Raw genomic sequence first — 26,106 nt, forward strand, 5'->3', positions numbered from 1 at the left:
CTGCTCTGTCACCCTGGCAAGTAACCTCTGAGTCTCAGTATTCCTATTTGTGAAACAAGGATAAAGATATTTTATAAGATTGTGATGAGGATTAATCACATCTATAAGATGCCCAACACATTGGCTAGCACATAAGGCACAGGGTGGTACTTACCAAAGGTTAATTCCTACTTAGGCATTTTGGCCCCTTGTCACCAAGGTGTCCAAGCATAAGTTGGCTCACCATTTGTCAGGGAAGCTAGTGGGGTGCTCCTTCCTGAAAGAGATTAGATCCTCAGGATGCTTGTTTCCTTCCATCAGTCTGCCTCTATGGATTTTACTTTAAGGTCAGCTTAAATGTCAGCACCTCAAATATTAACGGATAACGGTGGTTCTTGGGGAGGAGTTAGATTGTAGGGGACTTTCTACAATATATGTTTCTTTTTATGTTTGAATTTAATTTTAATAACCATGTATTACATTGGTGATCAGAAAAATGTGTCTATATTCTGCATTTGTCACTGGTACTGACTTAACTGTATATGCAGGGAAGTCTTGTTTTCACATCTAGAATGTAAATTCCTCAAGGGCATAATCAGTTCCATCTCTCTAAGATCCCCCATAGTACCTAGCACACTAGGGCTCCTTGAATCTGTTCCATTGAACTACATCTGGATGGAAGGCTTCCAAATTCAACCTTCTGGCCACCAGAGAATGACCGTGGTGAGTGGTGGAGATACTGTGGAGGGGGTCAGACCAAGGTCCATTGCTGCAGAGACCTCCCATGCCCTGGCTTCTTCTCCCAGGCAGGCCCTGTATCCTATTCCTATGGTATCACTTGCAGTCTGTGGTTAGCAATCGCTATTGGTATTCAAAGATGCACCAGGAAAGTAAAGGCAAAGCAAAAACCAAAGCTTTTATAGAAAAGCAAAGTGGCAAACATAATTTAATGACAGGCATGATCAACACTCCAAAAAAGGTATGGGGTGAAAAGAGGAGGCAGGCCTGCTCAAATCACTCTGGCCACATCTGGCACTGTGTCAGCCCTGCTGCTCCCTAGCACATGAAAGAATTGATACTGTGTCTCAAAAGAATACAAGAGGTTCTCCCCCCACCCTCCCTTGGCTCTAAACTCAAGGCAACAGCTTCCAGCTGTGCAGCCTCAGAGGCTCTGAACTCTCCTCTGGAACCTGTCCACCAGAGTTGCCAAGCTTCTGGGGGGGGGGCAGTTTCCCCAGCCTCTCCCTCCCCCACCACAGAGCCACCCCTCCCCTCCCCTCCCATGGCAGCCAGCCGGCAGAACTTCCCCACCCCTCCTCCCAGCCTAGCCAGGCAGTAGGCAGGCCACATGGCTCCTGCTGGATTCCACAGCCCTAGCTCACTGTCCAAAAGACTAAAAGGGATAAGAGAGAGTGAAAGAAAAAGGAAGAAGGGAAAGAAAATGACACATAACACAAAATTTGGAATAGGCTTCAGATAGAGGTTGGAGGGGGTTGGTGATGGGTGCAGAAAGCACAGGGTGTTTCAAAGGGCCTGGTAATATTCCATCTTCTGAGCTGGGTGGTATATGGTGTATGGGTGTTTTATTATTCTTGTTTAAAATGTAAATGTTATAATTTTAAGTGTATTGCAATTTTTATAAGTTTAAACAGAAGATGGGAAGTGAGAGATTCCCCTGAGACAGTTCTGGAATGGGTGGTTCTTAATACATTTGCCTGGCCTTCAAGGCCATCTATGACCTGACGCCGGTCCTACCTTCCAGAGTCATCTACTGCCCTTACCCAAACCCTCCACCCTGCCTGACTGGTCTTCTCACTATCTGCCGAAGTCCCTCTGAACCTCCTACCTCAGCCCACCAGCCTGGAAGGGAAGCTTTCACCGTAGGAAGCTGTAGGCTAAGGGCCAATGAGAGCCTCTCTCTCAGTCCCTACAGGCCCTCCCACGAGGAAAGCTGGCAGGAAAAAAATTCTTAGGGATCCATTACCCTATGCAATGCCTTCTAGTCCCTCCTCCGCCACCTGAGGTCCTAGCATAATAAATACATAAAGACTAACATTATCGTTGCTGTTACTGTTGTAATTAATAGCTAACATTTAATGAGCACTTGGTATGTGCCAGACACTATGCTAAACACTTCCGAGCTTTATTTCGTTTAATCCTCATAATAACCCAGTGACACAATAACCCAAAATACTATGATTATCACTATTTTACCGAAAAGGAAACTGAGAATTAGAAAGATTACATAACTTGCCTAAGGTCACAAAGAGTAAGTGTTAGAGGCAAAATTTGAGCCCACCCTGAGCCCAGGTCCCATCCTCTTACACTTACCTGGTCATTTCATCTAACTCTCAGGACAATCTATAAGGTGGGTTTTATTTCTAAAGATGAGGAAATCTGAGGCTCAGGAATTAAGTGACTTAGTCACATAAGTAGTAAGTTATCTACCCGGTCTCTGCACTATTGTCTACTGCTCTTGAATAAGCAATCATTGAATGAGTGAAAAAAAGGTAGCACATTCTCAGTGGCTCAAAGAAGCCTTGTACCTCTACCTCCTAATAAAAATCAACTGTTTAATCAAAAACATGCAACAGTTCCAATTTCAAAAGTAACCACTAAGGACTTATTTCTGAAGATGCAATAGCTTTACAAACATTAAAGGACAAAAACTCCTCTGAGGCAGCAAGCACAGAAGGAGAGTCTTCTACTAGAAGAGATGTTGACATACCTCAAGGGTGAGAAGCCATGGAGAAAGAAGGCTGCAGGAAATGCCATTGGCTGGAGGGAAGGACTAATATTTCAGAACCCTGACCTGGAGCTTATTTACCAGGCCTCATTTTCCCTCTCCAGAGGGTAATGGCAAAGTAATGAGGCAGTGTTGGTAAGCCTGATCTTTCTGGGGAGAAAAGCAGAGGGTAAATCAAAACCCAGAGACGATTCATTATGACATCCAAGAGGCTCTACTCAGTTCTCCCTCAAGAGCATCTTTCTACAAAACGCCTAAGAACCTGTCACCCTTTTTCATCGTCACAGAGGAGCAAATGGCTCTGTCCCTAAAGGCAACATATCTATCACAGTGTTTGCTCACAAACACAGAACTGATGACAAGAAAGGTAAAAGAAACTAAAGGAACAGTTTTTTGTTTTTGTTTTTTTTGCGGTATGGGCCTCCCACTGCCGTGGCCTCTCCCGCTGCAGACCACAGGCTCCAGATGCGCAGGCTCAGCGGCCATGGCTCACGGGGCCCAGCCGCTCCGCGGCATGTGGGATCCTCCCAGACCGGGGCACGAACCCGCATCCCCCACATCAGCAGGCAGACTCTCAACCACTGCGCCACCAGGGAAGCCCTAGGAACAGTTTTAATGTAAAGATTTGCAACTCCTGGAGACAGCCTTGCTAATGATGGAAAACACATTAGGTTTGCTGTTGGAAGCCCCAGGGGTAAATTCTGTATCAGCCACAGACTGTATTTGTGGCTTTAAGCAAGGCACTTGCCCTACCTTGGGTCTCAGTAAAAGGTGAGGGTCACATCATATCTAAAGTATCTCCAAAAATTTCCCATGATTTCTTTCTCCAGGACACCATTCTCAACAACAAAAATCTTGCAATAGGGCTTCCCTGGTGGCGTAGTGGTTAAGAATCCGCCTGCCAATTCAGGGGACACGGGGTCAAGCCCTGGTCCAGGAAGATCCCACATGCCGCGGAGCAACTAAGCCCGTGTGCCACAATGACTGAGCCCGCGCCCTAGAGCCTACGAGCCACAACTACTGAAGCCCACGCGCCTAGAGCCTGTGTTCCGCAACAAGAGAAGCCCCTGCAATGAGAAGCCCATGCACCACAACAAAGAGTAGCCCCCGCTCACCACAACTAGAGAAAGCTCGCGCACAGCAACGAAGACCCAACGTAGCCAAAAATTAATTAATTAATTAATTAAAAATCTTGCAATAATGAATTTCCTCAGAACGTGGTCAAAACCTCACCAGTTAGGGAGGGCTTCCTTCCCCCCAAAATTGCAAGTCCACTAGAAACAAGCACTTTGTCATCCTACTGGGTTCCATGCCCAAAGCGAGGCACAGGTGGGTGTCTCATTAATCCTGATGAGAGGAGGAGGTCCTTGGAAACTGGTAGTACCAACTTTGCATGGGGTACAATGAAAAGTGACTGGAGCTATACTTGGCATTTAAAAGTTTCATAAATAGGGCTTCCCTGGTGGCGCAGTGGTTGAGAGTCTGCCTGCCGATGCAGGGGACACGGGTTCGTGCCCCAGTCCGGGAAGATCTCACATGCCGCGGAGCGGCTGGGCCCGTGAGCCATGGCCACTGAGCCTGCGCGTCTGGAGCCTTTGCTCTGCAACAGGAGAGGCCACAACAGTGAGAGGCCCGCGTACCGCAAAAAAAAAAAAAAAAAAAAGTTTCATAAATAAAAGCCACAGACAGGACTTCCCTGGTGGTGCAGTTGTTAAGAATCCACCTGCCAATGCAGGGGACACGGGTTCGAGCCCTGGTCCAGGAAGATCCCACGTGCCATGGAGCAACTAAGCCCGTGAGCCACAACTACTGAGCCTGTGCTCTAGAGCCCACGAGCCACAACTACTGAGGCTGTGTGCTACAACTACTGAAGCCCGTACGCCTAGAGCCCATGCTCTGCAACAAGAGAAGCCACTGCAATGAGAAGCCCGCGCGCGGACCACAATGAAGAGTAGCCCCCGCTCGCGGCAACTAGAGAAAGCCTACGCGCGGCAACGAAGACCCAACGCAGCCAAAAATAAATTTAAAAATAAAATAAAAAATAATTTTAAAGAATAAAATAAAAGCCACAGAGAAAGTGCAATTTATAATTACATTTATCTAAACAGCCTAAAGAAAAGCAGCTTTCTATACCTGGTCAACAAATCACAGAATCTCAAGGATGAAAGAGACCTTAATGGTCTTCTAGTCCCCCCTTACATCCATGAGGGAATACACGTGACAACTTTGCTGAAGATTTCCTATCTTCTGACTGAGACAGAAATTTTTTTTTAAATTAATTTATTTTTTTGGCTGCGTTGGGTCTTCATTGATGTGCGTGGGCTTCTCATTGCAGTGGCTTCTCTTGTTGTGGAGCACGGTCTCTAGGCACGCGGGCTTCAGTAGTTGTGGCATGCGGGCTCAGTAGTTTTCCGGCTCGTGGGCTCTAGAGTGCAGGCTCAGTAGTTGTGGGGCACAGGCTTAGTTGCTCCACGGCATGTGGTATCTTCCTGGACCAGGGCTCAAACCTGTGTGTCCCCTGCACTGGCAGGAGGATTCTTAACCACTGCGCCACCACGGAAGCCCAAGACAGAAATTTTACAACTTATTTGTATGCCTGAGCAAGGCCTGCCAATTTGAGACAACTTGTGATTTCAGAACATAAGCTTGGAGAACAGCGACCCTGCCCAGGATCTGGTTTGTTTCAAACAGGCTTTAAGTAGCCACAAAACTCAGAGGACATCTCTCTCTTTTCCCTTCTCTCCCTCTCTCCCACTCTCTCTTTCTCTGTCTTCCTCTTTCTCGCTCTATCTTCCATATCTCCACCTCCTACATAGCACCGAAACCTCTGTTTTTCTGGTTCAAATCCATTTCTCCTTCTACCACACCAGGATGACTTTAACCACTGACAGAAATGAACAAATACAAATATTAATAGGGGTTGGATTTCTGAAAAGGATGCCAGATTGACTCAAGAACCAAACTTGGCAATATGTTACCAATAAGTAAAATAAATGGGACTAATGTCTAACATGGTCATGATAAAAAATTTTAAAAAAACCCTAACTATTTAACAGACTTCAAGGATTTAAAGAAGGCTATGTCTCACATCTCAATTAATCCCCCCTAAATTTAGAACCCTAAAAGGCAAGCAAGTTTATTCCAATTTTATAACTAGGAACCTAAGCCTCAAAAAGAAGACAATACCTGCCTCAAGGTCAACCACCAAAGCTGCAGAACCAGAACTCAAGTCTAAATCCATGGCTCTCTCCAGCCCAACTCAGCTACATCCTATACCTTTCTCATCAGCATAGCCTTTTTTTTTTTTTTTTTGGATCAAGTCATTCTATTAAGGGGCTTTGGGGGAGGGTCGAAAGGCTGGGAGGACGATCAGATCCAACGTGCTTCTCCCAGCCGGGACCTTCCCTGTTTCACAGTCGCCAAAAGAGCATAGCCTTTTATTCATACAAAGCACTTAGGAAATCCTTGTTCAAACTGTTTTTGCTACGGCTTCTGAAATGGGCAAGGCAGGAATCATTTTCTCCATCCTTAAAGATACTAAGTAACTTGAACTGCAGTCCATAAAATAACATCCCATGTCTCTGGCATCACTGAAAAGTACAAAATTCCTCACAAGCAATTTTCCTAAAAACTTCCTCCCTTTAAGACCAAACCCTTTTTTAAAAAAAACTATTTGCAATACAAAGTCTCCAAAATGCATAAGATATGTTACTCTTTACTTGTAGTTAATGAAATTTAATCAGGGACATTCAACTATAAACATGAAACAAACACCTATAAATACTGTGCTGGGGACTCAAAGATGAATTAGACAGGCTCAAGATCCTGTGTAGAAACAAACATACCTATAACTCACCTAAATATGAGCCCAAAGAACATGGCCTCGGGTAGTGTTGAAAGGAAGGTGAGAGAACACTGGAAAGTCTAGTGGAGACCAGGAGTGACTTACTAAAGAGCACTGCGAGGTGCTGAAGGGTTCTGAGCAGGAGAATGGCATACTTGTATGTGCTTTGGGAAAAGATGAATCTGGCACGACACTGAGTCCAGAGGCAGAACACCGAGTTAGGCGGCAATCGTAGTGGCAGAGACAAAACTGCTGCTGCCAGGCAAGGGCAGTAGGAACTAAAAAGAAAGGTATATTTAAAAGGCATTGCGGAGGTAGACTCCAAGCTCTTAGGATACGGGAGTGTGGGACAGGTGGGGAGCAGAAAAAACCTCTAGGATTCTTGCTTTGGTGAAAGACTTCAGAAGAGGAACACAGGAGGAGTTACTGTTTTACAGGAGCTGTGAGGGACTGATTAACTCAGGAGGGATGATGAGGAAAGCTTTACCAAGGAAGTAACATTTAAGCGGAGTACTTAAAGTATGAGCAGGATGAGTAGGGCTTCACAAAAGAGAAGTTAAAAGAAGAAAAAAGCATTCTAGCAGGGAGAACAGCATGTGCAAGGACAGAGCTTGTCACGTTTGCGCAATGGCACGCTACGCAGTTTTGGTAAGGTGTAGCAGGTGATGAGGCTAAGCAGTACTAAATTGTGAGGTACTTACATCACGCTAAGGAGTTCAGATTTTATCCTGTAGGTGATGGGAAACAACCAAGGTTTCTAAAGGGAAGAAGTAAAGGGGAGTAACATAGATCAGATCTATGTTCCAGTCGGTATAAAGTACAGGCTAGAATGGTGAGAAATAGGAGGAAGGCAATACAGCATAATGGCTAAGAGCATGGGGTCCGGAGTTGGACAGCCTCATTAAAATCCTGGCTCTAGACCTTACTGGCTGTGCAAGCTTGGACTAGTTATTTAGCTTCCCTGTGCTCCCAGGTTCCCCATCTGTAAAATGGGAATAAGAATAATACTTTCAGTTTTTTGGCCTGAGGCGACCCACCACTGGAGCCTACCCGGCTTTTTGGTGGAGCTGGTGGCGGACTCTGGGAGGGCTCACGCCGGGGAGTCCTCCCCAGAACTTCTGCTGCCAGTGTCCTTGTCCTCACGGTGACACACGGCCACTCCCCGCCTCTGCAGGGGACCCTTCAATACTAGCAGGTCCTGTTGGAAGTCCTGCAGTCAAATCCCGCTAGGCTTCGAGGTCTAGTTCTCTGGGAATTCCTCCTCCCGTTGCCGGACCCCCAGGTTGGGAGGCCTGGCGTGGGGCTCGGAGCCTTCGCTCCAGTGGGTGGACTTCTGTGGTATAAGTGTTCTCCAGTTTCTCTTTGGCCAATAGCAGCTGTGGAAATTTACACCCCCCATGTGCTGGAGGCTGTCAATGGGACAGATGTTCAGTTAAAATGCACTTTCTCCAGCTTTGCCCCTGTGGGTGATGCTCTAACAGTGACCTGGAATTTCCGTCTTCAAGATGGGGGTCTAAGCAGTTTGTTTCCTACTACCACGTGGATCCCTTCAGACCTATGAGTGGGCATTTCAAGGACTGGGTGGTCTGGGATGGGAACCCTGAGCGGTATGATGTCTCCATCCTCCTCTGGAAGCTACAGTTTGATGACAATGGGACATACACCTGCCAGGTGAAGAACCCACCTGATGTTGATGGGCTGATAGGGGAGATCCAGATCAGCGTCATGCACACTGAAAAGAAGAAGAAAAGCTCAACCAAGAAAAAAAGGCTTCTGCTTACTTAGAAGACACAGACTAACATTATTAGATGGAAGCTGAAGATTTCCAAGAACAAAAACCCTGAGACAAGTTGGAGTTAATGGAAGCTTTTCTTTGGCTTTTCCAGTTGAGACCTGTCTTCCAACCAGCTCTGCAGTATATAACCACCTAGACAAGCAACGTTCCTCTGGAGCCAGCAAAGGGCCCTTCTTGAGCAGATACCACCAGACTCACACACACACAGCCCTGTTACTAAGGTTTTATTTAATTTCAGAGTACAAATACTGTATTTTTTTCAAATGCCCATTAGCTTTTATAGACTAGGAAGCCACATTTTTGCCCTTAAACGCTCCTTGTGGATTATGACTTGTATACACATATATTGGCATCAAATGGGATAAAAAGTCAACTTTGTCTGTCATAACATTTCCTTTAATATATTAGTTTCCTTAGAGCAGCATTCTTGCTACTAAAGTTAACATGTTTACTCTTTCCTTCTCACACTCTCAAAAGGTGAGCTAATTCTCCCAACTGTTTTTGAGTGATTAACAGAAAATTCTAAATTCAAACTGTTAAAGAACAGTTTGATTTTCATGGCTCTCCTTAAGTATGGGACACATATTATTTTATTGAATTTCTTTCAATACCCTAGATGGCAGGTTTTTGTTTTTGGTCAATTGATCCAAGGTTTACAGTAGTACAAATCTAAACCACAGAGTAACTAGGGAAGGTTACATAAATGCTAATAGATTGACAAATGCCACCTCAAGATGAATTGCTTGTCACCTTTTTTCTGTGCTGTGACAAGCGATCAACAGTTCAGATCTTTCACGAGCAGTGAAGTTTAGCTTACTGTAGTTTTTCCCCCAATTCAATTATTTATAACAATAGAGCAAAATCTATGCTCATTTGTAGACTGGAATCATTAAGCAGTTAAATGAAGGTTTCTGAAGGAGTATATTACAATTTAAAAATTTAGGGCTAGTGAAAAACATCAACCCTAAATGGTAATAATTTTGTATAGTGTTATACAAAGCTCTGAGAACTGGAAGAGATTATTTAAATTTTTTTCTTTTATTTATTTTTTAATTCAGTTGCTTATTTGGGGGGAGGATTTGGTGTGGGGGCAAAGAAATACCAAAACTAACAGAATGAAACCAACAACCAACTTTATTTTTTTTTCTCTTATACTAGTAGATAAAACAACTTTATAAGTGGGTCATGGAAAGAAGAGTGCTTTTAAAGAAGTGCTAGTCTCCCAGTGTCTTTCCAAACTTAAGCTACTGCAGCATTTATTTGAAGAATAGAAAACATCTAAACGTTTAGGAACCTCTCCCCCTACCCCCTGCCCCCCCATGTTTACAGCTTGATATTTTCAGTTTTCACCAACTAGGCTGAAGATGTTATTTCTTTTAACGAACTGGAATTTCCAAATAGTTTATCTGTATTTAAAGATGATGAACTTTGATATTTTTTCCAATACTAAAAGAAAACCTGGTATAATTTACATATGGACCTTGATTCTGAAATGCATTCCATACCTATCATTTTGCCTTTTATACTGTCTAAAAAAGTACAGTTTCAGTACCCAGTTTTGAAACTAAAAATTAGATTTAAAGTCTACATTATCTTTCACATTTTCTATTTTTCTCTATAATTCAACCTTTGAAAATATAGTAACTGGGTATTTCTTCAAACAGATGGCCTGGGTGATGTTCCATAAGTGTAAAGAGGTAGTTAAAAACTCATGGAAGGTGTTTCCAGCAAAACTTGTAGCTTTTGTGTCTTGGCTAAATATTCAAGGGTTAATATAGCCCTGCTGTTCAGTGTCTTTTACTTGAAGAGAACTTTTGTATTGTAATTTATTTTTTATTGTGCCTTAAACACTATGTAAATAACCTTCAGTAATAAAGTATTACAATTATTAAAAAAAAAGAATAATATTTTCTCAGAGGGTTGATATAAGGAATTCACAAGATAGTATGTGTAAAGAAAGTGCTTAGCAGAGTACCTGGTACAGAGATAAATGTAGCTACTATTAGAGGCTGAAAATTCATTAGTAAAAAGTTACTTCCTCGTGTGGTCTAGTGTTGTCCAGGCTCTTCTTCCTACATGAAGCTTTCTCTTCCTACCTATTCACCTGATTAATTCTAACTTATCCTTCATATCTTAGCTCAAATGTTACTTCCCCATGTAAACTCTCCCTAACCATCTAGATTAGGTCAGGTTCCTACTATGCACAGCACCATACCCTTTCCTTCATAGCACTCATAGTCTCTAATTACATCTTTTTATATTTCATTAATTTCTCTTTTTCCTATTACCATAAGTTCCATGAACTCACATACTGTGTGCTCACCACTGAATTCTTAGAACTGAAAAAACTCCTGGCACACAGAAGGTACCTGATAAGCATTTATTGAATGAATGAAAGGTTTCAAATTATGTCATTACAGTGAACCTCTTCAGATGCAATCTTTATACAGAAGGCTAGAGATAGAGATTTGGGTCACATTTGTAACAGTGTGACTATAATCAGAAGTGGGTCTATGGTGGGATCACACTTGCCTCTTAGGCCTGTAAAGGGATGGTGTATTCATTTGCTATTGAAATTGGTTAATCTTAGGCCAAAGCCTCTGCCTTACACAGCTCCAGGAGGCACCAGCATTAAGACAGGAAATGAGAGACTTTGGGAGAAATTCCAAATCTTTGGGGATTCCTTTTAGGTCTTATATGTTATTTCCATTTTGGAGAATTTAACAGAAACTAGTGACTACAACAATGTCAACAAAAAAAGGAGATAACACAGGTGGTTAAGAGAATGGATTTGAGGATCAGACAAACTTCTTCATTTTCTCTTCTTACTTGAGGTTCACATCATCTCCTGCTTGGGACACTACCTCCCTCACCAAAAATGACTAGCAGCTCTGTACAGCTTTTCACCACTGACAGTGTTTTCCATCTACAAAATATTTCACGTGAGATCACAACAGCTCTGTGAGATAGACATTATTGTTTTCATTTTATCAAAAAGAAATGAAGTTCATAAAAGTACCTTACCTAAGGTCACACAACTAAAAAGCAACAGGACCACGATGCAACTCTGATCCTCTGGCTCCAAACCTGGAGCTCTTTCCAGCAGACTCACCCAAGATAATTATGAGCCATCCTGATGTATACTTTCACTGCATTTAAAAAGAAAACAGCACGGGGATAATGACTGGAAGGGCATAATGGGATGCTGCTAATGTTCTATTTCTTGATATAGCACCAGTTATCCACAGGTGTGTTCACTTTCTGTAAAGTCAGGAGTATACTTTATAAACTTTTCTGTGTGTATGTTATACTTTAAAAAGCAAATACCAGGCAAAATTATGATAGAGACTAATCAAAATTCAGAAGCTTTAAGTTGGATGCCTCAGGGCTACATACATATTTATCTAACTTCTCAAGGAGCAGCTACATATAGGACACCTACCAGTTAAATAAGCACAAAATCCTTGCACACTCAAATACCATATCCACCCACTGGGATTAGGAGAAAGGGAACCCCAGGAAGGGGCCAAGAGTATAGTTAATGAAAAAGAAATTGGCACTGAAAAGTAGAACTATCCTATATCATCAATGATAAGATATTTCAATTTCAGAGATAATAAAAATGTGAAAAAATGGCCAATGCCAATTATAAAATGCATTCTAATTTTAGACTGTTAAAATGTAAAAACAACAATAACAAAAGATGGGCTTCCCTGGTGGCGCAGTGCTTAAGAATCTACCTGCCAATGCAAGGGACAGAGGTTCGAGCCCTGGCTGGGGAAGATCCCACATGCCGCGGAGCAACTAAGCTCATGCTCCACAACTACTGAGCCTGAGCTCTAGAGCCCGCAAGCCACAACTACTGAGTCCACATGCCACAGCTACTGAAGCCCGCACGCCTAGAGCCTGTGCTCCGCAACAAGAGAAGCCACGACAATGAGAAGCCCGTGCACTGCAACGAAGAGTAGCCCCCACTCACCGCAACTAGAGAAAGTCCGCACCGCAGCAACAAAGACCCAACATGGCCAAAAATAAATAAATAAATATTTTAAAAAAGAAAAACAATAAAAGCCATTTAAAAATAAATGAAATGTAATGTTCTAAAATCTCAAGAGGTGGTTCAACTGTAGAACTGTAGAACCATAAACCTGTGGAACGTTAGGGCTAGGAAGGACCTTGGAGATCAATATCTCCTGGTACAAGCTCTTCATTTTAGAGGCCCTTGTTTAACAGTTGTTAAATGATCTTATTAAATTAAAGCTCACACATCAAAAAATTTAGAACTACAACTACAAAATTGGTTCCCTTACTCCTGGGTTCTCTTTCCACTACCCAGATACCTCCCCTAAACCCAAGAGAAGATTTACATGATAACTCTGTTTTTACTTTCATAATTCTTTATTTCATTAACTCACTAAAAATAATTAAAGCACCTCTTAAAAATTAAGATGAAAAACTGTTTAGGAAACTTCAATTTTTACTTAGACAAGTTTATATTCCTTGTTCTCTAAAACCAATGAAGCAATACAAAGTTAGATAAAAAACAAAATTAGTACTCTCTCAGCCTCCAAGTCCCCCCAAAAACATAAGCACAAACATATTTTTATATTTAAGAGGATTCTTTTTATTGTTCTCTATTTTTCAAAAGCTAGGCTTACATATTAACATTGCTCTGCAACTTATTTTTCTCACTTAATAATTGATCATGAACATCCCCCCCAAGGATCAGTAAATAAAATTCTAACTCATACTTTTAAAAAACTGTATAATAACAGTACATATAAAGGATATACCATAATGTGTTCACATATTTTCCTATTGATGGACATGGCTATTTCCAATGTTAGCATTTCAAACAGTGCTGTAATGAATATCCCTGTACATATTTCTTTTTAAATGAAACAAAAAAACTATTTCTCCACACACGCTTTCCTTGTTGTCCCACGTTTTGACTGCTTCTTTTCCTATCATCATCCGTGCCTTGCTTGCTCACAGAATTCTTCTCAGGGCCCCGTGTGATAACCGAGAACAAAGCAATCTGGAGAATGTCAAGACGCGACATGTGATGGTTACTGTTGGTAAATTAGAATTGGCCTGTCTGGCCGCCTCTCCCAGCCACCTGCGCACAGTGCCCGCCCACCCCCTCATGCGTGCACTCCTTGTTCTGGTCTCGGCAGCTGCTTCCAACTCAACTGACGTGGGCAGAGCTGGATTGGGGAATTAATCCTACTGTGTCACACTCCTGACCCTGACAAGTGCAGACAAGCCCACCAGCAATCCAAACTAGTGGGAAGGAGAGAGAATACATGATCACTATGAAATAATATAATACAGAAGGTACACAGAGTAAAATGCAAAACTCCCCATTCACCAAACTTTAACCCACATTTGCCAATGGCCCTCCCCTCCTCAGAGGTACCACTGTTATAAGTTTGCTGTATAACCTTTCAGAATTTTCCTAAGCATGCACACACACACACATATATGTATATATACGTGTGTATATATACATGTATGTATAGAGATACACATAGATATGTATACATACATATACATGTGTATACACGTATGTGTGTAGACAGACAAAGAGTGTGTTGTGTGTTTGGTCTACCTACCTGTTGTCATACTGTATACTTTGTCCTGCAACTTGACTTTTTTTTTTTTTCTTTTTTGTGGTACGCGGGGCTCTCACTGTTGTGGCCTCTTCTGTTGCGGAACACAGGCTCTGGACACACAGGCTCAGCGGCCATGGCTCACGGGCCCAGCTGCTCCGCGGCATGTGGGATCTTCCCGGGCTGGGGCACGAACCCGTGTCCCCTGCATCGGCAGGCGGACTCTCAACCACTGCGCCACCAGGGAAGCCCCTGCAACTTGACTTTTTCACTTAAAAATTTTTGACCTGTTTCTTATTAGTATATAATGGATTCCTCATACTTTTAAGAGCTCATGAAAAATGCCACGGTAAGGTTGTGCCACTTTATTTTCTCATTTTGCTATGTTTGAATATTTAGGTTGTTCATAGTGTTTTGTCATGACAAAGAATGCTACATCGATAATGCTGGTGAACCTCTTTTTACATACAAGCTAGTATTTCTCTAGGATATGTACCAATAATTGGAATTGATGAAGTCTGTGCATGTTAAATGTTGACAGGTACCCAAATTAGCATCCAAAAAGGTATACCAATTTATAGTTCCACCAACAGAACATAAAACTTCCCTTTTCAACACCCTTCCAACAATAGATGTTATTTTCTATTTTACCAATATAAAGGATAGAAAACAATATACTATTGTTTTAATTTACATTTTCCTGATTTCCAGAAAAGTTAAATATCCATATGTGTAATTAGTCATTCTTATTTTTAATGGAAAGTATTACCATTTTGCATTTAAACAAGAGAACTCAGAGAGGCTAAGGTGACATAGCTAGTAAGTAGCAGACATCAAAGCTAAATTTTTGAACAACTTCCCATCAAAGCTAGGCCTTCTGACTATCTAAAGTATTTTCCACTACCCAGAGGTCAATAAACTATGGCCTGAGGGCAAGCTGCCCCAATTCTGTAAATCAAGTTTTACTGGAATACAGCCATGCCCATTCATTTATGTATTGTCTATGGCTACTTCAGTTCACCAATGGCAAAGGTGAGTAGTTGCAACTACGTGGCCTGCAAAACGAAAAAGATTTATACCTGGGCCTAAACAAAACAATAACTCACATTTAACACCTAAAGAAAAGTTTCATAATGAGATTAACTGTTGTCCAATTGACTAGAGTGTGGCTATCTTAGACAGTGTGGCTCATTTTAAAATGAATGTATATGCAGTACAGGTCTGGTATATAATATTGAAGAAAAGAATCCAAAACACTCAAAAGAAGTCAAAAGACACTCCTCTACTTCTTGGTTAGGACACTACTCTAAAGAGTTCCCTATGTGCTATTCATCATCTTCCTTGTCTCTTTAATTTCAACTGATGGGAAACAGATCCGGTTCCTACTGTCCTTCAGTGACCTGGACGAGCAATGTAGCTCCCACTCACACGCTACAATGATAATATGAAAGCAAAGGAAGCCCCACTATTTCTGCTGCTAAACACACCCCCACCACCACATTATAGGGGTCTCTCCTTCCCTTTTGCTTATAGAGAGAAGATTCACCAGGAAGCAGCTAACATTTCCAGTATGTCTAGCCAACTGCTAAGAGCTAGGACCCTGATTTTTGTGGGAAAGGAAAGCCAATTCTTCCTCTCTATATCCTACCCTTCTGAAGATCCTGGCCACAAAAGTAATTAATTTCAACTGGGAACTTTAGGCCATTCAGTTCCTGTAGGGCAGATGGGGAAAGTGCCATCATCCCCATTTTATACACGGGGAATTGAGGGGAACTGACCTTTCATTTTAGCAAATGCGACCTTCATACAGTGACACTCCCACCCACCCCACTTTCTCCTTCCATCCTCTCCCAAATATTGATTTTATATAATAATGGCAAAGAAGCTATCATACTTTCCTGGAGAGATAACTTAATCTAGGGTTTTGATTGAGAAGTTAATGATTAAAGAAGGAACAGTGCATTTTCTCATGTAAGTAAGCAGGCATTCTTTAAGTGGTTCTCTGGAAAGAAATTTGGCAATACATATCAAGAACCTAAAAAATGTCCATATTATGCTAAGTGAAATAAACTAGACACAAAGGGACAAAAATTGTATGATCCCATTTATGAGGTACCTAGAATGGGCAAATTCATAGAGACCGAAAGTAAAATAGAGGTTACCAGGGACTGGGGGAGGAAGGAATGGGGCTCTTGTTCAATGGGTACAGAGATTCTGCTTGGGATGACAAAATGTCCTGAAAATGAACAGCAGTGATGACTGCACAACACTGTAAATATACCTAATGTCACTGAATTGCACACTTAATTGTGAACTTAAATTTTGAATTTAAGGGCTTCCCTGGTGGCGCAGTGGTTGAGAGTCCGCCTGCCGATGCAGGAGACGCGGGTTCGTACCCCGGTCCTGGAAGATCCCACATGCCGCGGAGCGGCTGGGCCCGTGAGCCATGGCCGCTAAGCCTGCGCGTCCGGAGCCTGTGCTCTGCAACGGGAGAGGCCACAGCAGTGAGAGGCCCACGTATCGCAAAAAACAAAAAAAAAATTGTGAATTTAACACTTTAAAATTTTTAAAATTTTAAAGTGAGACTGCTAAAAAAAACAAAGTTTGTGTTCTTTGATCAAATAATTCCATTCACAGCAATAAAAGTTTAGAAAATTATCTGAAATATAAACAAAGATATATATGAATTAATATAATTATCATTATGAAAAACTGGAGAAAAACTAAGTATCTAACAATAACTCAAGTAAATTATGATATATCCATATGATGAAGCCTTATGCAGTCATTAAAAATATTCTAAATAATTTTAATGACATGGGGAAATGTTGAATTTTAAAAGCACTATATATAGTGTTAGTGTGGTATGACTATTTTTTAAACTACATATACAAGTGTGTATGTGATACACACACACATGCACAATTGTGATTGTGAATATGCATGTTATATTTATAAGGAAATATATCAAATAATGTTTATTTGTGAGTTGTGGAATTATGGGTATTCTTACTTCCTCCCTTAAAAACCTTACTTTTCATGTTTTCTAAACTGTACCATGAAGTACAATCAGGAAAAAAAATTTAATTTCACATCATTTGACCCAGTAATTCATTTGCAGAGATGTATCATAAGAAAATAATGAAAAATACTGATCAAAACTTATGCATAATAATGTTCATGCAAAGATACACCAGAAATTACTAATTATAAATTAATAAAAACTATTAATAAGTAATTGTTACCTCTGCAGAGTAGGATTAGGATAAAGGGTGATGTGCAAGGGACTTATTATCTATATTACTTTTATAATTTGTATCTAAGTATTACAGTATTGTTTAAAATAGAAAACACTGAAAGCACTATAAAAATCCTATATGATAGACTAATATGCAGCCATTAGAAATATCGCGAATTCCCTGGTGGTCCAGTGATTAGGACTCTGAGCTTCCACTGCAGGGGGCCCAGGCTCGATCCCTAGTCAGGGAACTAAGATGCCACAAGCCGAGAGGCACAACCAAAAAGAAAAAAGGAATATTTGTAAAGAGCTTCAGCAACATTATAAACATATATGAATTTATATAATGAAAACAATGGGAAATGGAAAAAAAGCAGAAGACAAAATTGTAGGTAATATATGATCTGCACTATGCCACACAGAAATGTGCATAGGTACAAAATATTGAAAGGAAACACTAAAATGGAAATAAGTGATTTTCTCCAGATGGTAGGGTTATGGATGATTTTAGTTTTCTTTATACTTTTCTGTATTTTTCATATTTCCTACAGTGAATATATACTATTTTCAATCAGTTCAAAAAAATGTTTTTGGTTTCCACTGTATATTCAAAAGGATTAGCAGTAGTAAGGAACTCACTAAACAAGACTGTAGGATGTATATGCCTAAGAAAATCTTCATCTTTGGGGAGTGGCGAAAGCGCAGTCTAAAGGGACACTGCTGACTATTTCCTGCCTTCTTGTGGTTGGAGGTGCTTTAGAAAATATAACTAAGGAATCAAGTACATAAACATTAGATGGCTGACAAACTTTATACTTTAAGAACCAAGACCACCACCTTCTCAACCCTGAAATCTAAGACCTTACACTTGAAAAACACTCCAAAACACTCAAGAGCTAACTCCATGAAGAATAAAATCCAAATCCCTTAGCATGACACTTAAGTGTTCTTTAAGATCCAACCATCAAACATCTTTTCCAGCCTCATCTCCAGCTCATTCCTCTAAAATATCTTCTATCTCAGGAACACTTTTCCCAGACATGCCAGGCATTTTCCAGGCTCTGTGCCTTTGCCCATGCCGTGACCTCCTCCATAATGCCCTTTCTAAAAAACGAAAAAGGTAAAAAACATTTTTTAAAAAAGGGAATTCCCTGGTGGTCCAGTGGTTGGGACTCTGTGCTCTCAGTGCCAAGGGCCCAGGTTTGAGCGAACTAGGATCCCACAAGCCACGTGGCACGGTCAAAAAAAAAAAAAACAAAAACAAAAAAACCCAAAATGTCCTTTCTTCTGAACTTAAGGAATTCGAATTCACCCTTTACAACCTAGCTCAAATGCTTTCTCCCTTCAGAAGCTCTCCTTGTTCCCCCCAATTCAGGAATAATTGTTGTTTCCTCTATATGCTCCACATTGCTTGTTCCTCTACACACTTTACTTCATTCCTCCTTGGGTCAACGTTAGCTGCATATGTATTTCACTTGACTAATAAGCTCCTGAAGAGCAGAAACCATCTTATTCACCTGTCAGCTCCGTTCCAGCACAATGCTTGCACACCGCAGGTGCTAAATAATGCTGCCCAACTGAATGACAGCTAACTGGCCCTAATCTAGAGAATTCTTTCAGTGAGGCAGCCAGCGAAGCCAAACTGTCAAAGAGGACAATCCCTCTACTTTAAAGCCACATACCTAGCAAGAGTGACCAGCAGAAAATGTCATGGGCCTGCCACTTTAAGGGGACTGGCAAGCTGACTGTGTTTACACAATCCTAATTAAAACTAAAGGGCACTGAGGGAAAGAAGAGAAATAGGGAGATTAAGAGGTGTGGATTCTACAGATCACCTCCTCCTCTGTTTAGAGCCCAAATCTCCCAGCCTAGTACATAGCCAGCTCACCAGGCAGCCTATTCTCTCCTTGCTGTCACTGTAGGGTCTAAGTATTGAAAAGCAACTGATTAGGTCTCTCCAGCAACCGGCTCTGCTCTTAGGCATTTAATTTCTATTGTGGTTACATGGGGCTTTTTCTCTAAATGAATCCCACACTGCTCCAATCATTAAGAAAATCCCTTTAAAGAGAGGCTTGAAATTAACAACAGCAGGGAACAAAGTCTCTAACCCTTCTAAACCACAATATCCACACTGTCCATTTTGATGATATTCACCCCCACCTCCTTCAAACAATAGGTCCTACCAGGGAACCACTACCTCTCTCAAGATCAGCATGTCCTGTGATTGTTTTTCAGGAGAAAGCTCCCAGGGCCTGCTTCTCATTAAATAGCTCCTTCACGTTTGATCACTGAGCTGTGACTGCAGGTAGAGAGTATAGCCACTATAATTTAAGGACTAGAAAGGAAGTCTACTCCTACCTCCCTAGTCTAAGAGTCAAGCAGCTTAGAACAGATAGCTCCCTACCTCAAACCTCCTTTGGCCTACCTGTTTTCAGATCTAGAACTCTTAGTATCTCTGTCAATGAAGAAAAATGAAGACAACATGGCCGTGAGAAAGAGAATCACAAAGTGACCTAGTGACAGAACCTTTTGATTAGGATGCTTAACGCCTTATTTTCTTGACTAGTTATCAACAAGACACCATTTCCAGGAACAAAGTCCAGGATACTACAGACAGCCTAACTGAAATGCGTTCAAGAGAGCCCCTCTGGGGCTTCCCTGGTGGCGCAGTGGTTGAGAATCTGTCTGCCAATGCAGGGGACACGGGTTCGAGCCCTGGTCTGGGGAAGATCCCACATGCAGCGGAGCAACTGGGCCCGTGAGCCACAATTACTGAGCCTGTGCGTCTGGAGCCCTGTGCTCTGCAACAAGAGGCCGCGATACTGAGAGGCCCGCGCACCGCGATGAAGAGTGGCACCCGCTTGCCACAACTAGAGAAAGCCCACACACAGAAAGGAAGACCCGACACAGCCATAAATTAATTAATTTAAAAAAAAAAAGAGCCCCTCTGCTTTGACCCCCACCCATCCCCACCCCTCCTCAAACTCAAACTGCTGAGGAAAACAAATAAACAAACGACGACAGACAACAAACCAAGTAAGCTGATACATCATTTCTCCTACACAAGACTGGAGCTGCCAAATCATCTGCTTCAGCCACGCCACCTGGGAATCATCCTGACGGACTATGGTGTGTGGTGAGCAGTGGCTGCTGCAGCCTGAGCAACCTGTGGCTGCTGAGTCTTCTGGAGCCGGGACTGCAGTGGCTCCTCAGCCACAATGTCCCATAGCAGCATGTTCCAACCCTTTTTGACCCTCAGCACATTTGTGATTTGGGAGGACTACCACGAGAAAGGCTAATTTTCCCTGCCCACTATCTTGTCACTGTGACCTAGAAGCAGGCATACGCACAGGGAGTATAAAGGAAGTGACGCCCTTTTAAACAAACATTTCCAATCTTGTTGAATCAAGTGAAAACTGTAATCAAAATAGTCTCCTAAGATTTACAAGACACTACTTTGGGAACTGCCTTTAAAGGCTACTCCATGCGAGACACACACAAAAATTAAATCTTATTATTTTACAGTCACACCTCATTCTTCACCAGAAAAGATACTGCCTTGCTTGTCTTTGGCTCACAACATCTTCTAGCTGTTTCCAAAAACTGAATCTACCAAGCAAGAGTGAAGATTTGCTACCTCTGAGAATATTCAAAAGATTGGCTGAGAGGCCAAAGATGTTTTGAGCGCTGGCAGCATCACCTGAGTAAACGTAAAGGCTGAGAACACGATTACTTCGAGGGGGACAAACTTACAAATACTCTAATTGTCCCAAAATTACAATGAAGGGGACAAGGTATGGGCAGTATATGTCACGTGTGTTAAAGATAAACTATTATACTAATTTACAGCCACACATTACATAATCATAAATTTTGGCTCTGGAAGAAATCTTCTAGATCATATAATCTAAACTGCTCATGTTTATGTATAAGAAAACTATAGTCCACTGGGGTTAGGCAGTTTGTCCCTGGTCACACAGCTGGTTAGCAGTAATTAGGACTAGAAACCTAGCCACCCTGACTCCCAGCAAAAGCCACAAACACCCTAATCCATGCACCTCCCCCTTCCTGTTCCTCGCTGCTGTCTTTCAAAGGGGAGATAACTCAGGACACTAAAGCACAGCAAGAATGGTTTTGAAACCCAGTTTCTGAGAAATGATAGCTTAAGATCAGGACTTCTCTGCAGCGGCTCCTATGAGTATAAGCCATCGTTTAGTGCCTGGTTCACAAGAGTTCTAGGTAATCTACCTCACAACAGGGGTCAGTGAAACCCCCTAGACTCTCCTCCCACAGCTAGAAGAATATGTTTATTAAACATCTCTGCCCACCTCCTGCAGTAACCTGTTTACTTCAAGTAATTGAAAGAAGGTTACTTAGAAGAACCTGGATCAAGGAAAAAGAAAGCAGTAGAGATCCTGTTTGGGAAAAAGCTGACCTATGAAAAAGCAGAGAGAGGGCAGGAACCATCTTGACTTACCTCCTGGTGAACAGCTTTCTCAGGTTCGGACAAAGTGATCCCTGGCAATCTGGCTTGTAATTAGCCTCCACCCAAGGAAGGGGCAAAGGGACAGGAATGCTGTTCATTCCCCCATCCCGCCGACTGTTGGTCAGCTGAGCCTCACATCATCCTGGGCAGCCCCAGCATTCTTTAGATCAGACAGCCACCGGAAGGGAAGCCACGCAGCCTAGTTCAATGGGGTGGGTCAGTGGCAGAGCAGGAAGAGTCACCGGGGCAGAAAGTCTGGCCTCCTGTGGCAAGACAGCCAAACCACACCCCAACGTGGTCAGCGCTGGGGAGGCTCTGCCATACTAGGGCTCCAGTCTCTAAAGCAGGAAAGGTCCTTCCTCAGGAGGCTCCATACCACTCACATTTCTAAGTGTGTCCCTCCTGCTCAAAAACCTTCCATGGTTTTCTTCCTAAAGCACCATATCTAAATCCCTTGGCTTAACTTTCCAAGCCCTCCATTATACAGCCTCAAGTCATTTATTCAACCTTATTTCCCACTGTTCCACAGTGTACACTCTGAGCTAATCAAGCCAGTCTTCCCATCTCTCTCTGCATGAGCCAAGCCCTTTCTCATTTCCATGCCTTCAGTCATCCAGCAGTGGTAAATTCAAGCCCCTTCAGGGGTTAGGCAGGTAATAGAAATGAATGTTCCAGTGTGGCACATAGAAAAACTAGGAAGTGTTGCCCCCACCTAAAGGCATTCAAATGTTTTAATTCAAGTATTTATGCAATATTTCACTCTGAGCATCACAATAACATTTTAAAGAGTTACCAATACTCTTTCTAGCTTGCACGTAAGGAAACTTCCCTGAGGTTAGGCAGCTGTCAAAATGCTGAGCACAGTCTCTAGGCCTGTCTGAAACCAAAGCAAGAGCTCTAAACTATTAGGCGTCCCAGCAGTACAAACACCATGAAAGATACAGAGCTCTAAACTCTGGAGAGGAAATTCACTTTTCATGATATATAACCTTAGTAGTGGGATGAGAAGTCCAAATAGCAGCCATACTCCAACTGCCTCAAATTCTATCCATCTTCCAAACCCCATCTTCCTACTAAAGTCTCTCCTAGTACCTCCAGGTCCTACTGAATTCCCTCTTCTCTCAATTCTGATGGGGCTTACAGATTAGACAAGATAACTGAGTGCTAAATTATCTACTGTCATGCAAAACTGAATACTGTTTCCATGTGTTTTCTAGCTTCACTAATCAAACTACTGTATTAACCTATCTAGTTCTACCAAAAATGTTTAACCTGTATCTAGTCAAGAGGAAATAGTCATACAAATCCAAATTAAGAGACATTCTGCAAAAAACTAACTTGAACTCTAAAGAATGTCAATGCTATGACAGATGAAAAGGCATTCAAGATTAAGGGATTTAAAAACTGTTCAAAGTTAAAGCAGAATAAAGGCTTGACAAAGTCGTGACAACTAACGCATGCATGATCCTTCAATGGATCCTGAACTGACAAAAAGTCTATGAAAGACATCATTGGAAAAATTAGAGCAATCTGAACAAGTACTGTATACCGGATGAATTGAATTTCTGAGTGTAATTTTATTGTGGTTATGATAGGAAAATACTCTTATTTTTTTAGGAAATACTTGTGGAAATATTTAGGGATGAAGTAACATGATGTTTACATCTAACAGTCAAAAGGTTCAGAAAATGAAGGATAGAGACCAAAAATAGCAAACTGTTAACAATTAGTGAATCTTGGTGAAGAATATACAAGCATTTGTTACATTATTCTTGTTAAGTATCTGTAGATTTGAACAGTTGGGGAGTAGGGAAATTCTGTATTATAAATACACTTGTTAAATATTCAGCTCTGTGAGAGGTATAATAGGCACTCATTATGATTTGCTCACTGCCTAAGGAAACTCGGCTTTGGGGGTCAGCAACCAGACAGAGTCCACTTTGCAGTAGTTCATGAGGGGTACCGTGGCAAACTCTAAGGGAACAAGAGGTTTCCCTCAAACTCACATCGTCACGCCATAGGAAAGACAGAAAAGTAGGCAATCAACGCTACTGTTACCTCATCCCTCACTGAGACCATCCAGAAGTCAGGCACTTGACAAATGCCCCCTTACAGGGCAGAATGCAGTTGCTACCACACACAGGACCAAGACCTCGGGTCACACTGTATTCACCTTGCCACAGGGCACCAAAAACTTGACAGCCTGCAAAGCAAGTGTCTCTAGCCAGTCACGGGAAGGCACCCAGGTGGTCAAATAAATAAGCCTGAAATACATGCACAGTCTTCACTCCTCACCAGACAAACCAGTCCTGAGCTGCAATAAGGCAGAAGAAATATGCAAGGCTGAATCACTGGCATTTCCTGCACTGGCTTCAAAGAAACTGGCCCTTAAAGAGGACAGAAAGGACAGCTGACACAGCTGCCAAGAGAGGCCTCAACCCAGAAGCATGCTGTGCAATATGCCTTCTCTCCCTTCTACAGCCACCAGATCATTTTACTTCTGCCAAGTGGTCCCTTATTAGGGTGACTGACTGCCCAAAGGCCAATCCTTAGCCTTGACTCTCTCCTCCCCTCATTGACAGCCAAGATTCTGCCCTTTCCAGACAGCTCCTCCCCCAATTTAGCAGAAAGAATAGTCAAAACTATTCCCCCCAAACCTCCATCAACTGAAGTAAGATCTCCAGAGGTGTAACATTCAGCTTTCTTCTCAAACCTACCATGTTTAGCATTTTTACCAAAGACAGAATGAAAACATGTAAGGTCTGCTTGTTAAACTTTGGAATTGTAAACTGTGAAGAAAAGAAAATACAATGTTTTTAGATTTGATCCAGCAAAAAGACCTTAACAGGTTCAATGATACCAAAAATAGCCAATATATAATTTAACAGGACTACACATAAAGCCCTGCATTTAGAATAAAAGAAATCAACCAAACTAACATGGGATGGTAAGGACCTGGTACAACAGTTCATATTAAAAAGGTTGCCTTTGGGGGGAAAAAAAGGCTGCCTATAGTGGGAAGTGGAGGACAGGCTGTTACTCCAGACACTCCCCTGTGAACCATCAATCTGACAGACCTACCCAAAACATTAATGTGGCTCAGGTCATGTTAGTAGAAGACGACTCTGTGCCCCACCTCTGAAAAGCAAAGTCAGAGCACGTGCGAGAAAGAATGACAACCACTGTGGTGAAGGGTCTGAAAGTCATGTCATGGCAAATGTGAGGGGAGAACTACAGATGTTATGCCAGGGAAAACATGAAAACTTTTTTCAAACATATGCATGCTTGTCATGTAGACAAGGAGAAAGACTTACGTGTCCCCGTGCAAGAAGCCAAAACCAGAACTAGTTAGTACAAGTTAAAGGAGGATAGATTTTGGTTTGATGTAGGAAAGAACTTTCAGCACAATAAATAAGAATGTGCATTATGGAACCCAGAATGCTTGGATTAGAACACCAACCCTACCACTTACAAACTGTATGGCTTTGGGTAGATTAATTTATAGTAGAAATAATAGTACTTACCTCATAGAACTTTGGGAAGCAGTTCATGTGAAGTGCTTAGAACAGTATACGCTGAAAAAAAAGAAGGTCATCTATCGCTATTACTAACTGTTGATATAATGGACCAGATAACCCGAAAATCTTCCTACTAAATATGCCTGGAAATGCTTAGAAAAATACAATAAAAATCCTTTTAGACTTGCTAGTTAAGTTATTTTCTCTCAGCTCCACACCTACCCTGTTATGCTCTGCTCTGTGATGCTGGGGCTCGGACTCCACCAATACTATCTCACCTTTGCCAGCGGGCTCCCAGTTAGGTTCTGTCTACAGGGGGTGCTAAAGGGAAAATGGAAGGCAGGAAGAGGCTGCAAGGGACTTCCTTCTTCCTGTGGCTCGCTGTTTCTTGACAACAGCAGTTGATTCTTCCCTGCTTCTTTCCAAACTCCCTCTCAGAGGCACCAGCACCAGCAGGGCAGGGCTCAACCAAACCTGGCTCCTCCAGGCCCCTCCTGTGAGCTCCTGAGAAACCAGCAACACCCTCTCCTCAGAGAATCAGGGTGCATGCAGTTCCATCAGATCTCTCCAGAATTCTAGGTTCTGACAACCCCTACCTTCTTCCCTTTGTTTTTCAGTCTTGGATGAGGCAGGTGCTTAATCCAGTTATTATATCAAAGTTACTTTAAGACTCCCTTTTTGCTCTTTCAGCCCTCCAACAAGGGTTTAAACTAAACACCTTTACTGAATTCACTCTATTAAAATATCTGTGTGTGGTTTCTATTTTCCTGATAGGATCCTAACTTACACTAGATAAACTGAACTCACAAGAAAGTAGGAGAAATCCCAGGAAACAGAAAGAAAGAAGCTGAAAATTGGATTAGTGAGGCATAGCTGTCCCAGCAATGT

The 26,106-nt window shown here is 42.0% G+C and overlaps 1 protein-coding gene and 1 pseudogene across 2 annotated transcripts in view; one reads left to right on the plus strand and one right to left on the minus strand.

Annotated features, from left to right (window-relative positions):
* The window catches only part of NUMA1 (nuclear mitotic apparatus protein 1), a 74,049-nt gene that overhangs the window by 38,384 nt on the left and 9,559 nt on the right, over positions 1-26,106 (minus strand). The window contains exon 1 of one of the 2 annotated variants that reach the window (XM_022565796.3): positions 21,692-22,095. The exons of the other annotated variant lie outside the window; for it this stretch is intronic. The gene's annotated coding sequence lies outside the window, so the exon portion shown is untranslated. Of the gene's footprint in view, positions 1-21,691; positions 22,096-26,106 lie in introns of those variants that run through there. 2 annotated transcript variants of the gene reach the window in all.
* On the plus strand, positions 7,197-10,711 carry LOC111170555 (myelin protein zero-like protein 2 pseudogene; annotated as a pseudogene).

This window comes from Delphinapterus leucas, chromosome 7, assembly GCF_059928025.1.
Source record: "Delphinapterus leucas isolate spDelLeu-1000000601 "Yukka" chromosome 7, BTC_Dleu_Yukka2, whole genome shotgun sequence".
In the NCBI taxonomy this organism is placed as follows: domain Eukaryota; kingdom Metazoa; phylum Chordata; class Mammalia; order Artiodactyla; family Monodontidae; genus Delphinapterus; species Delphinapterus leucas.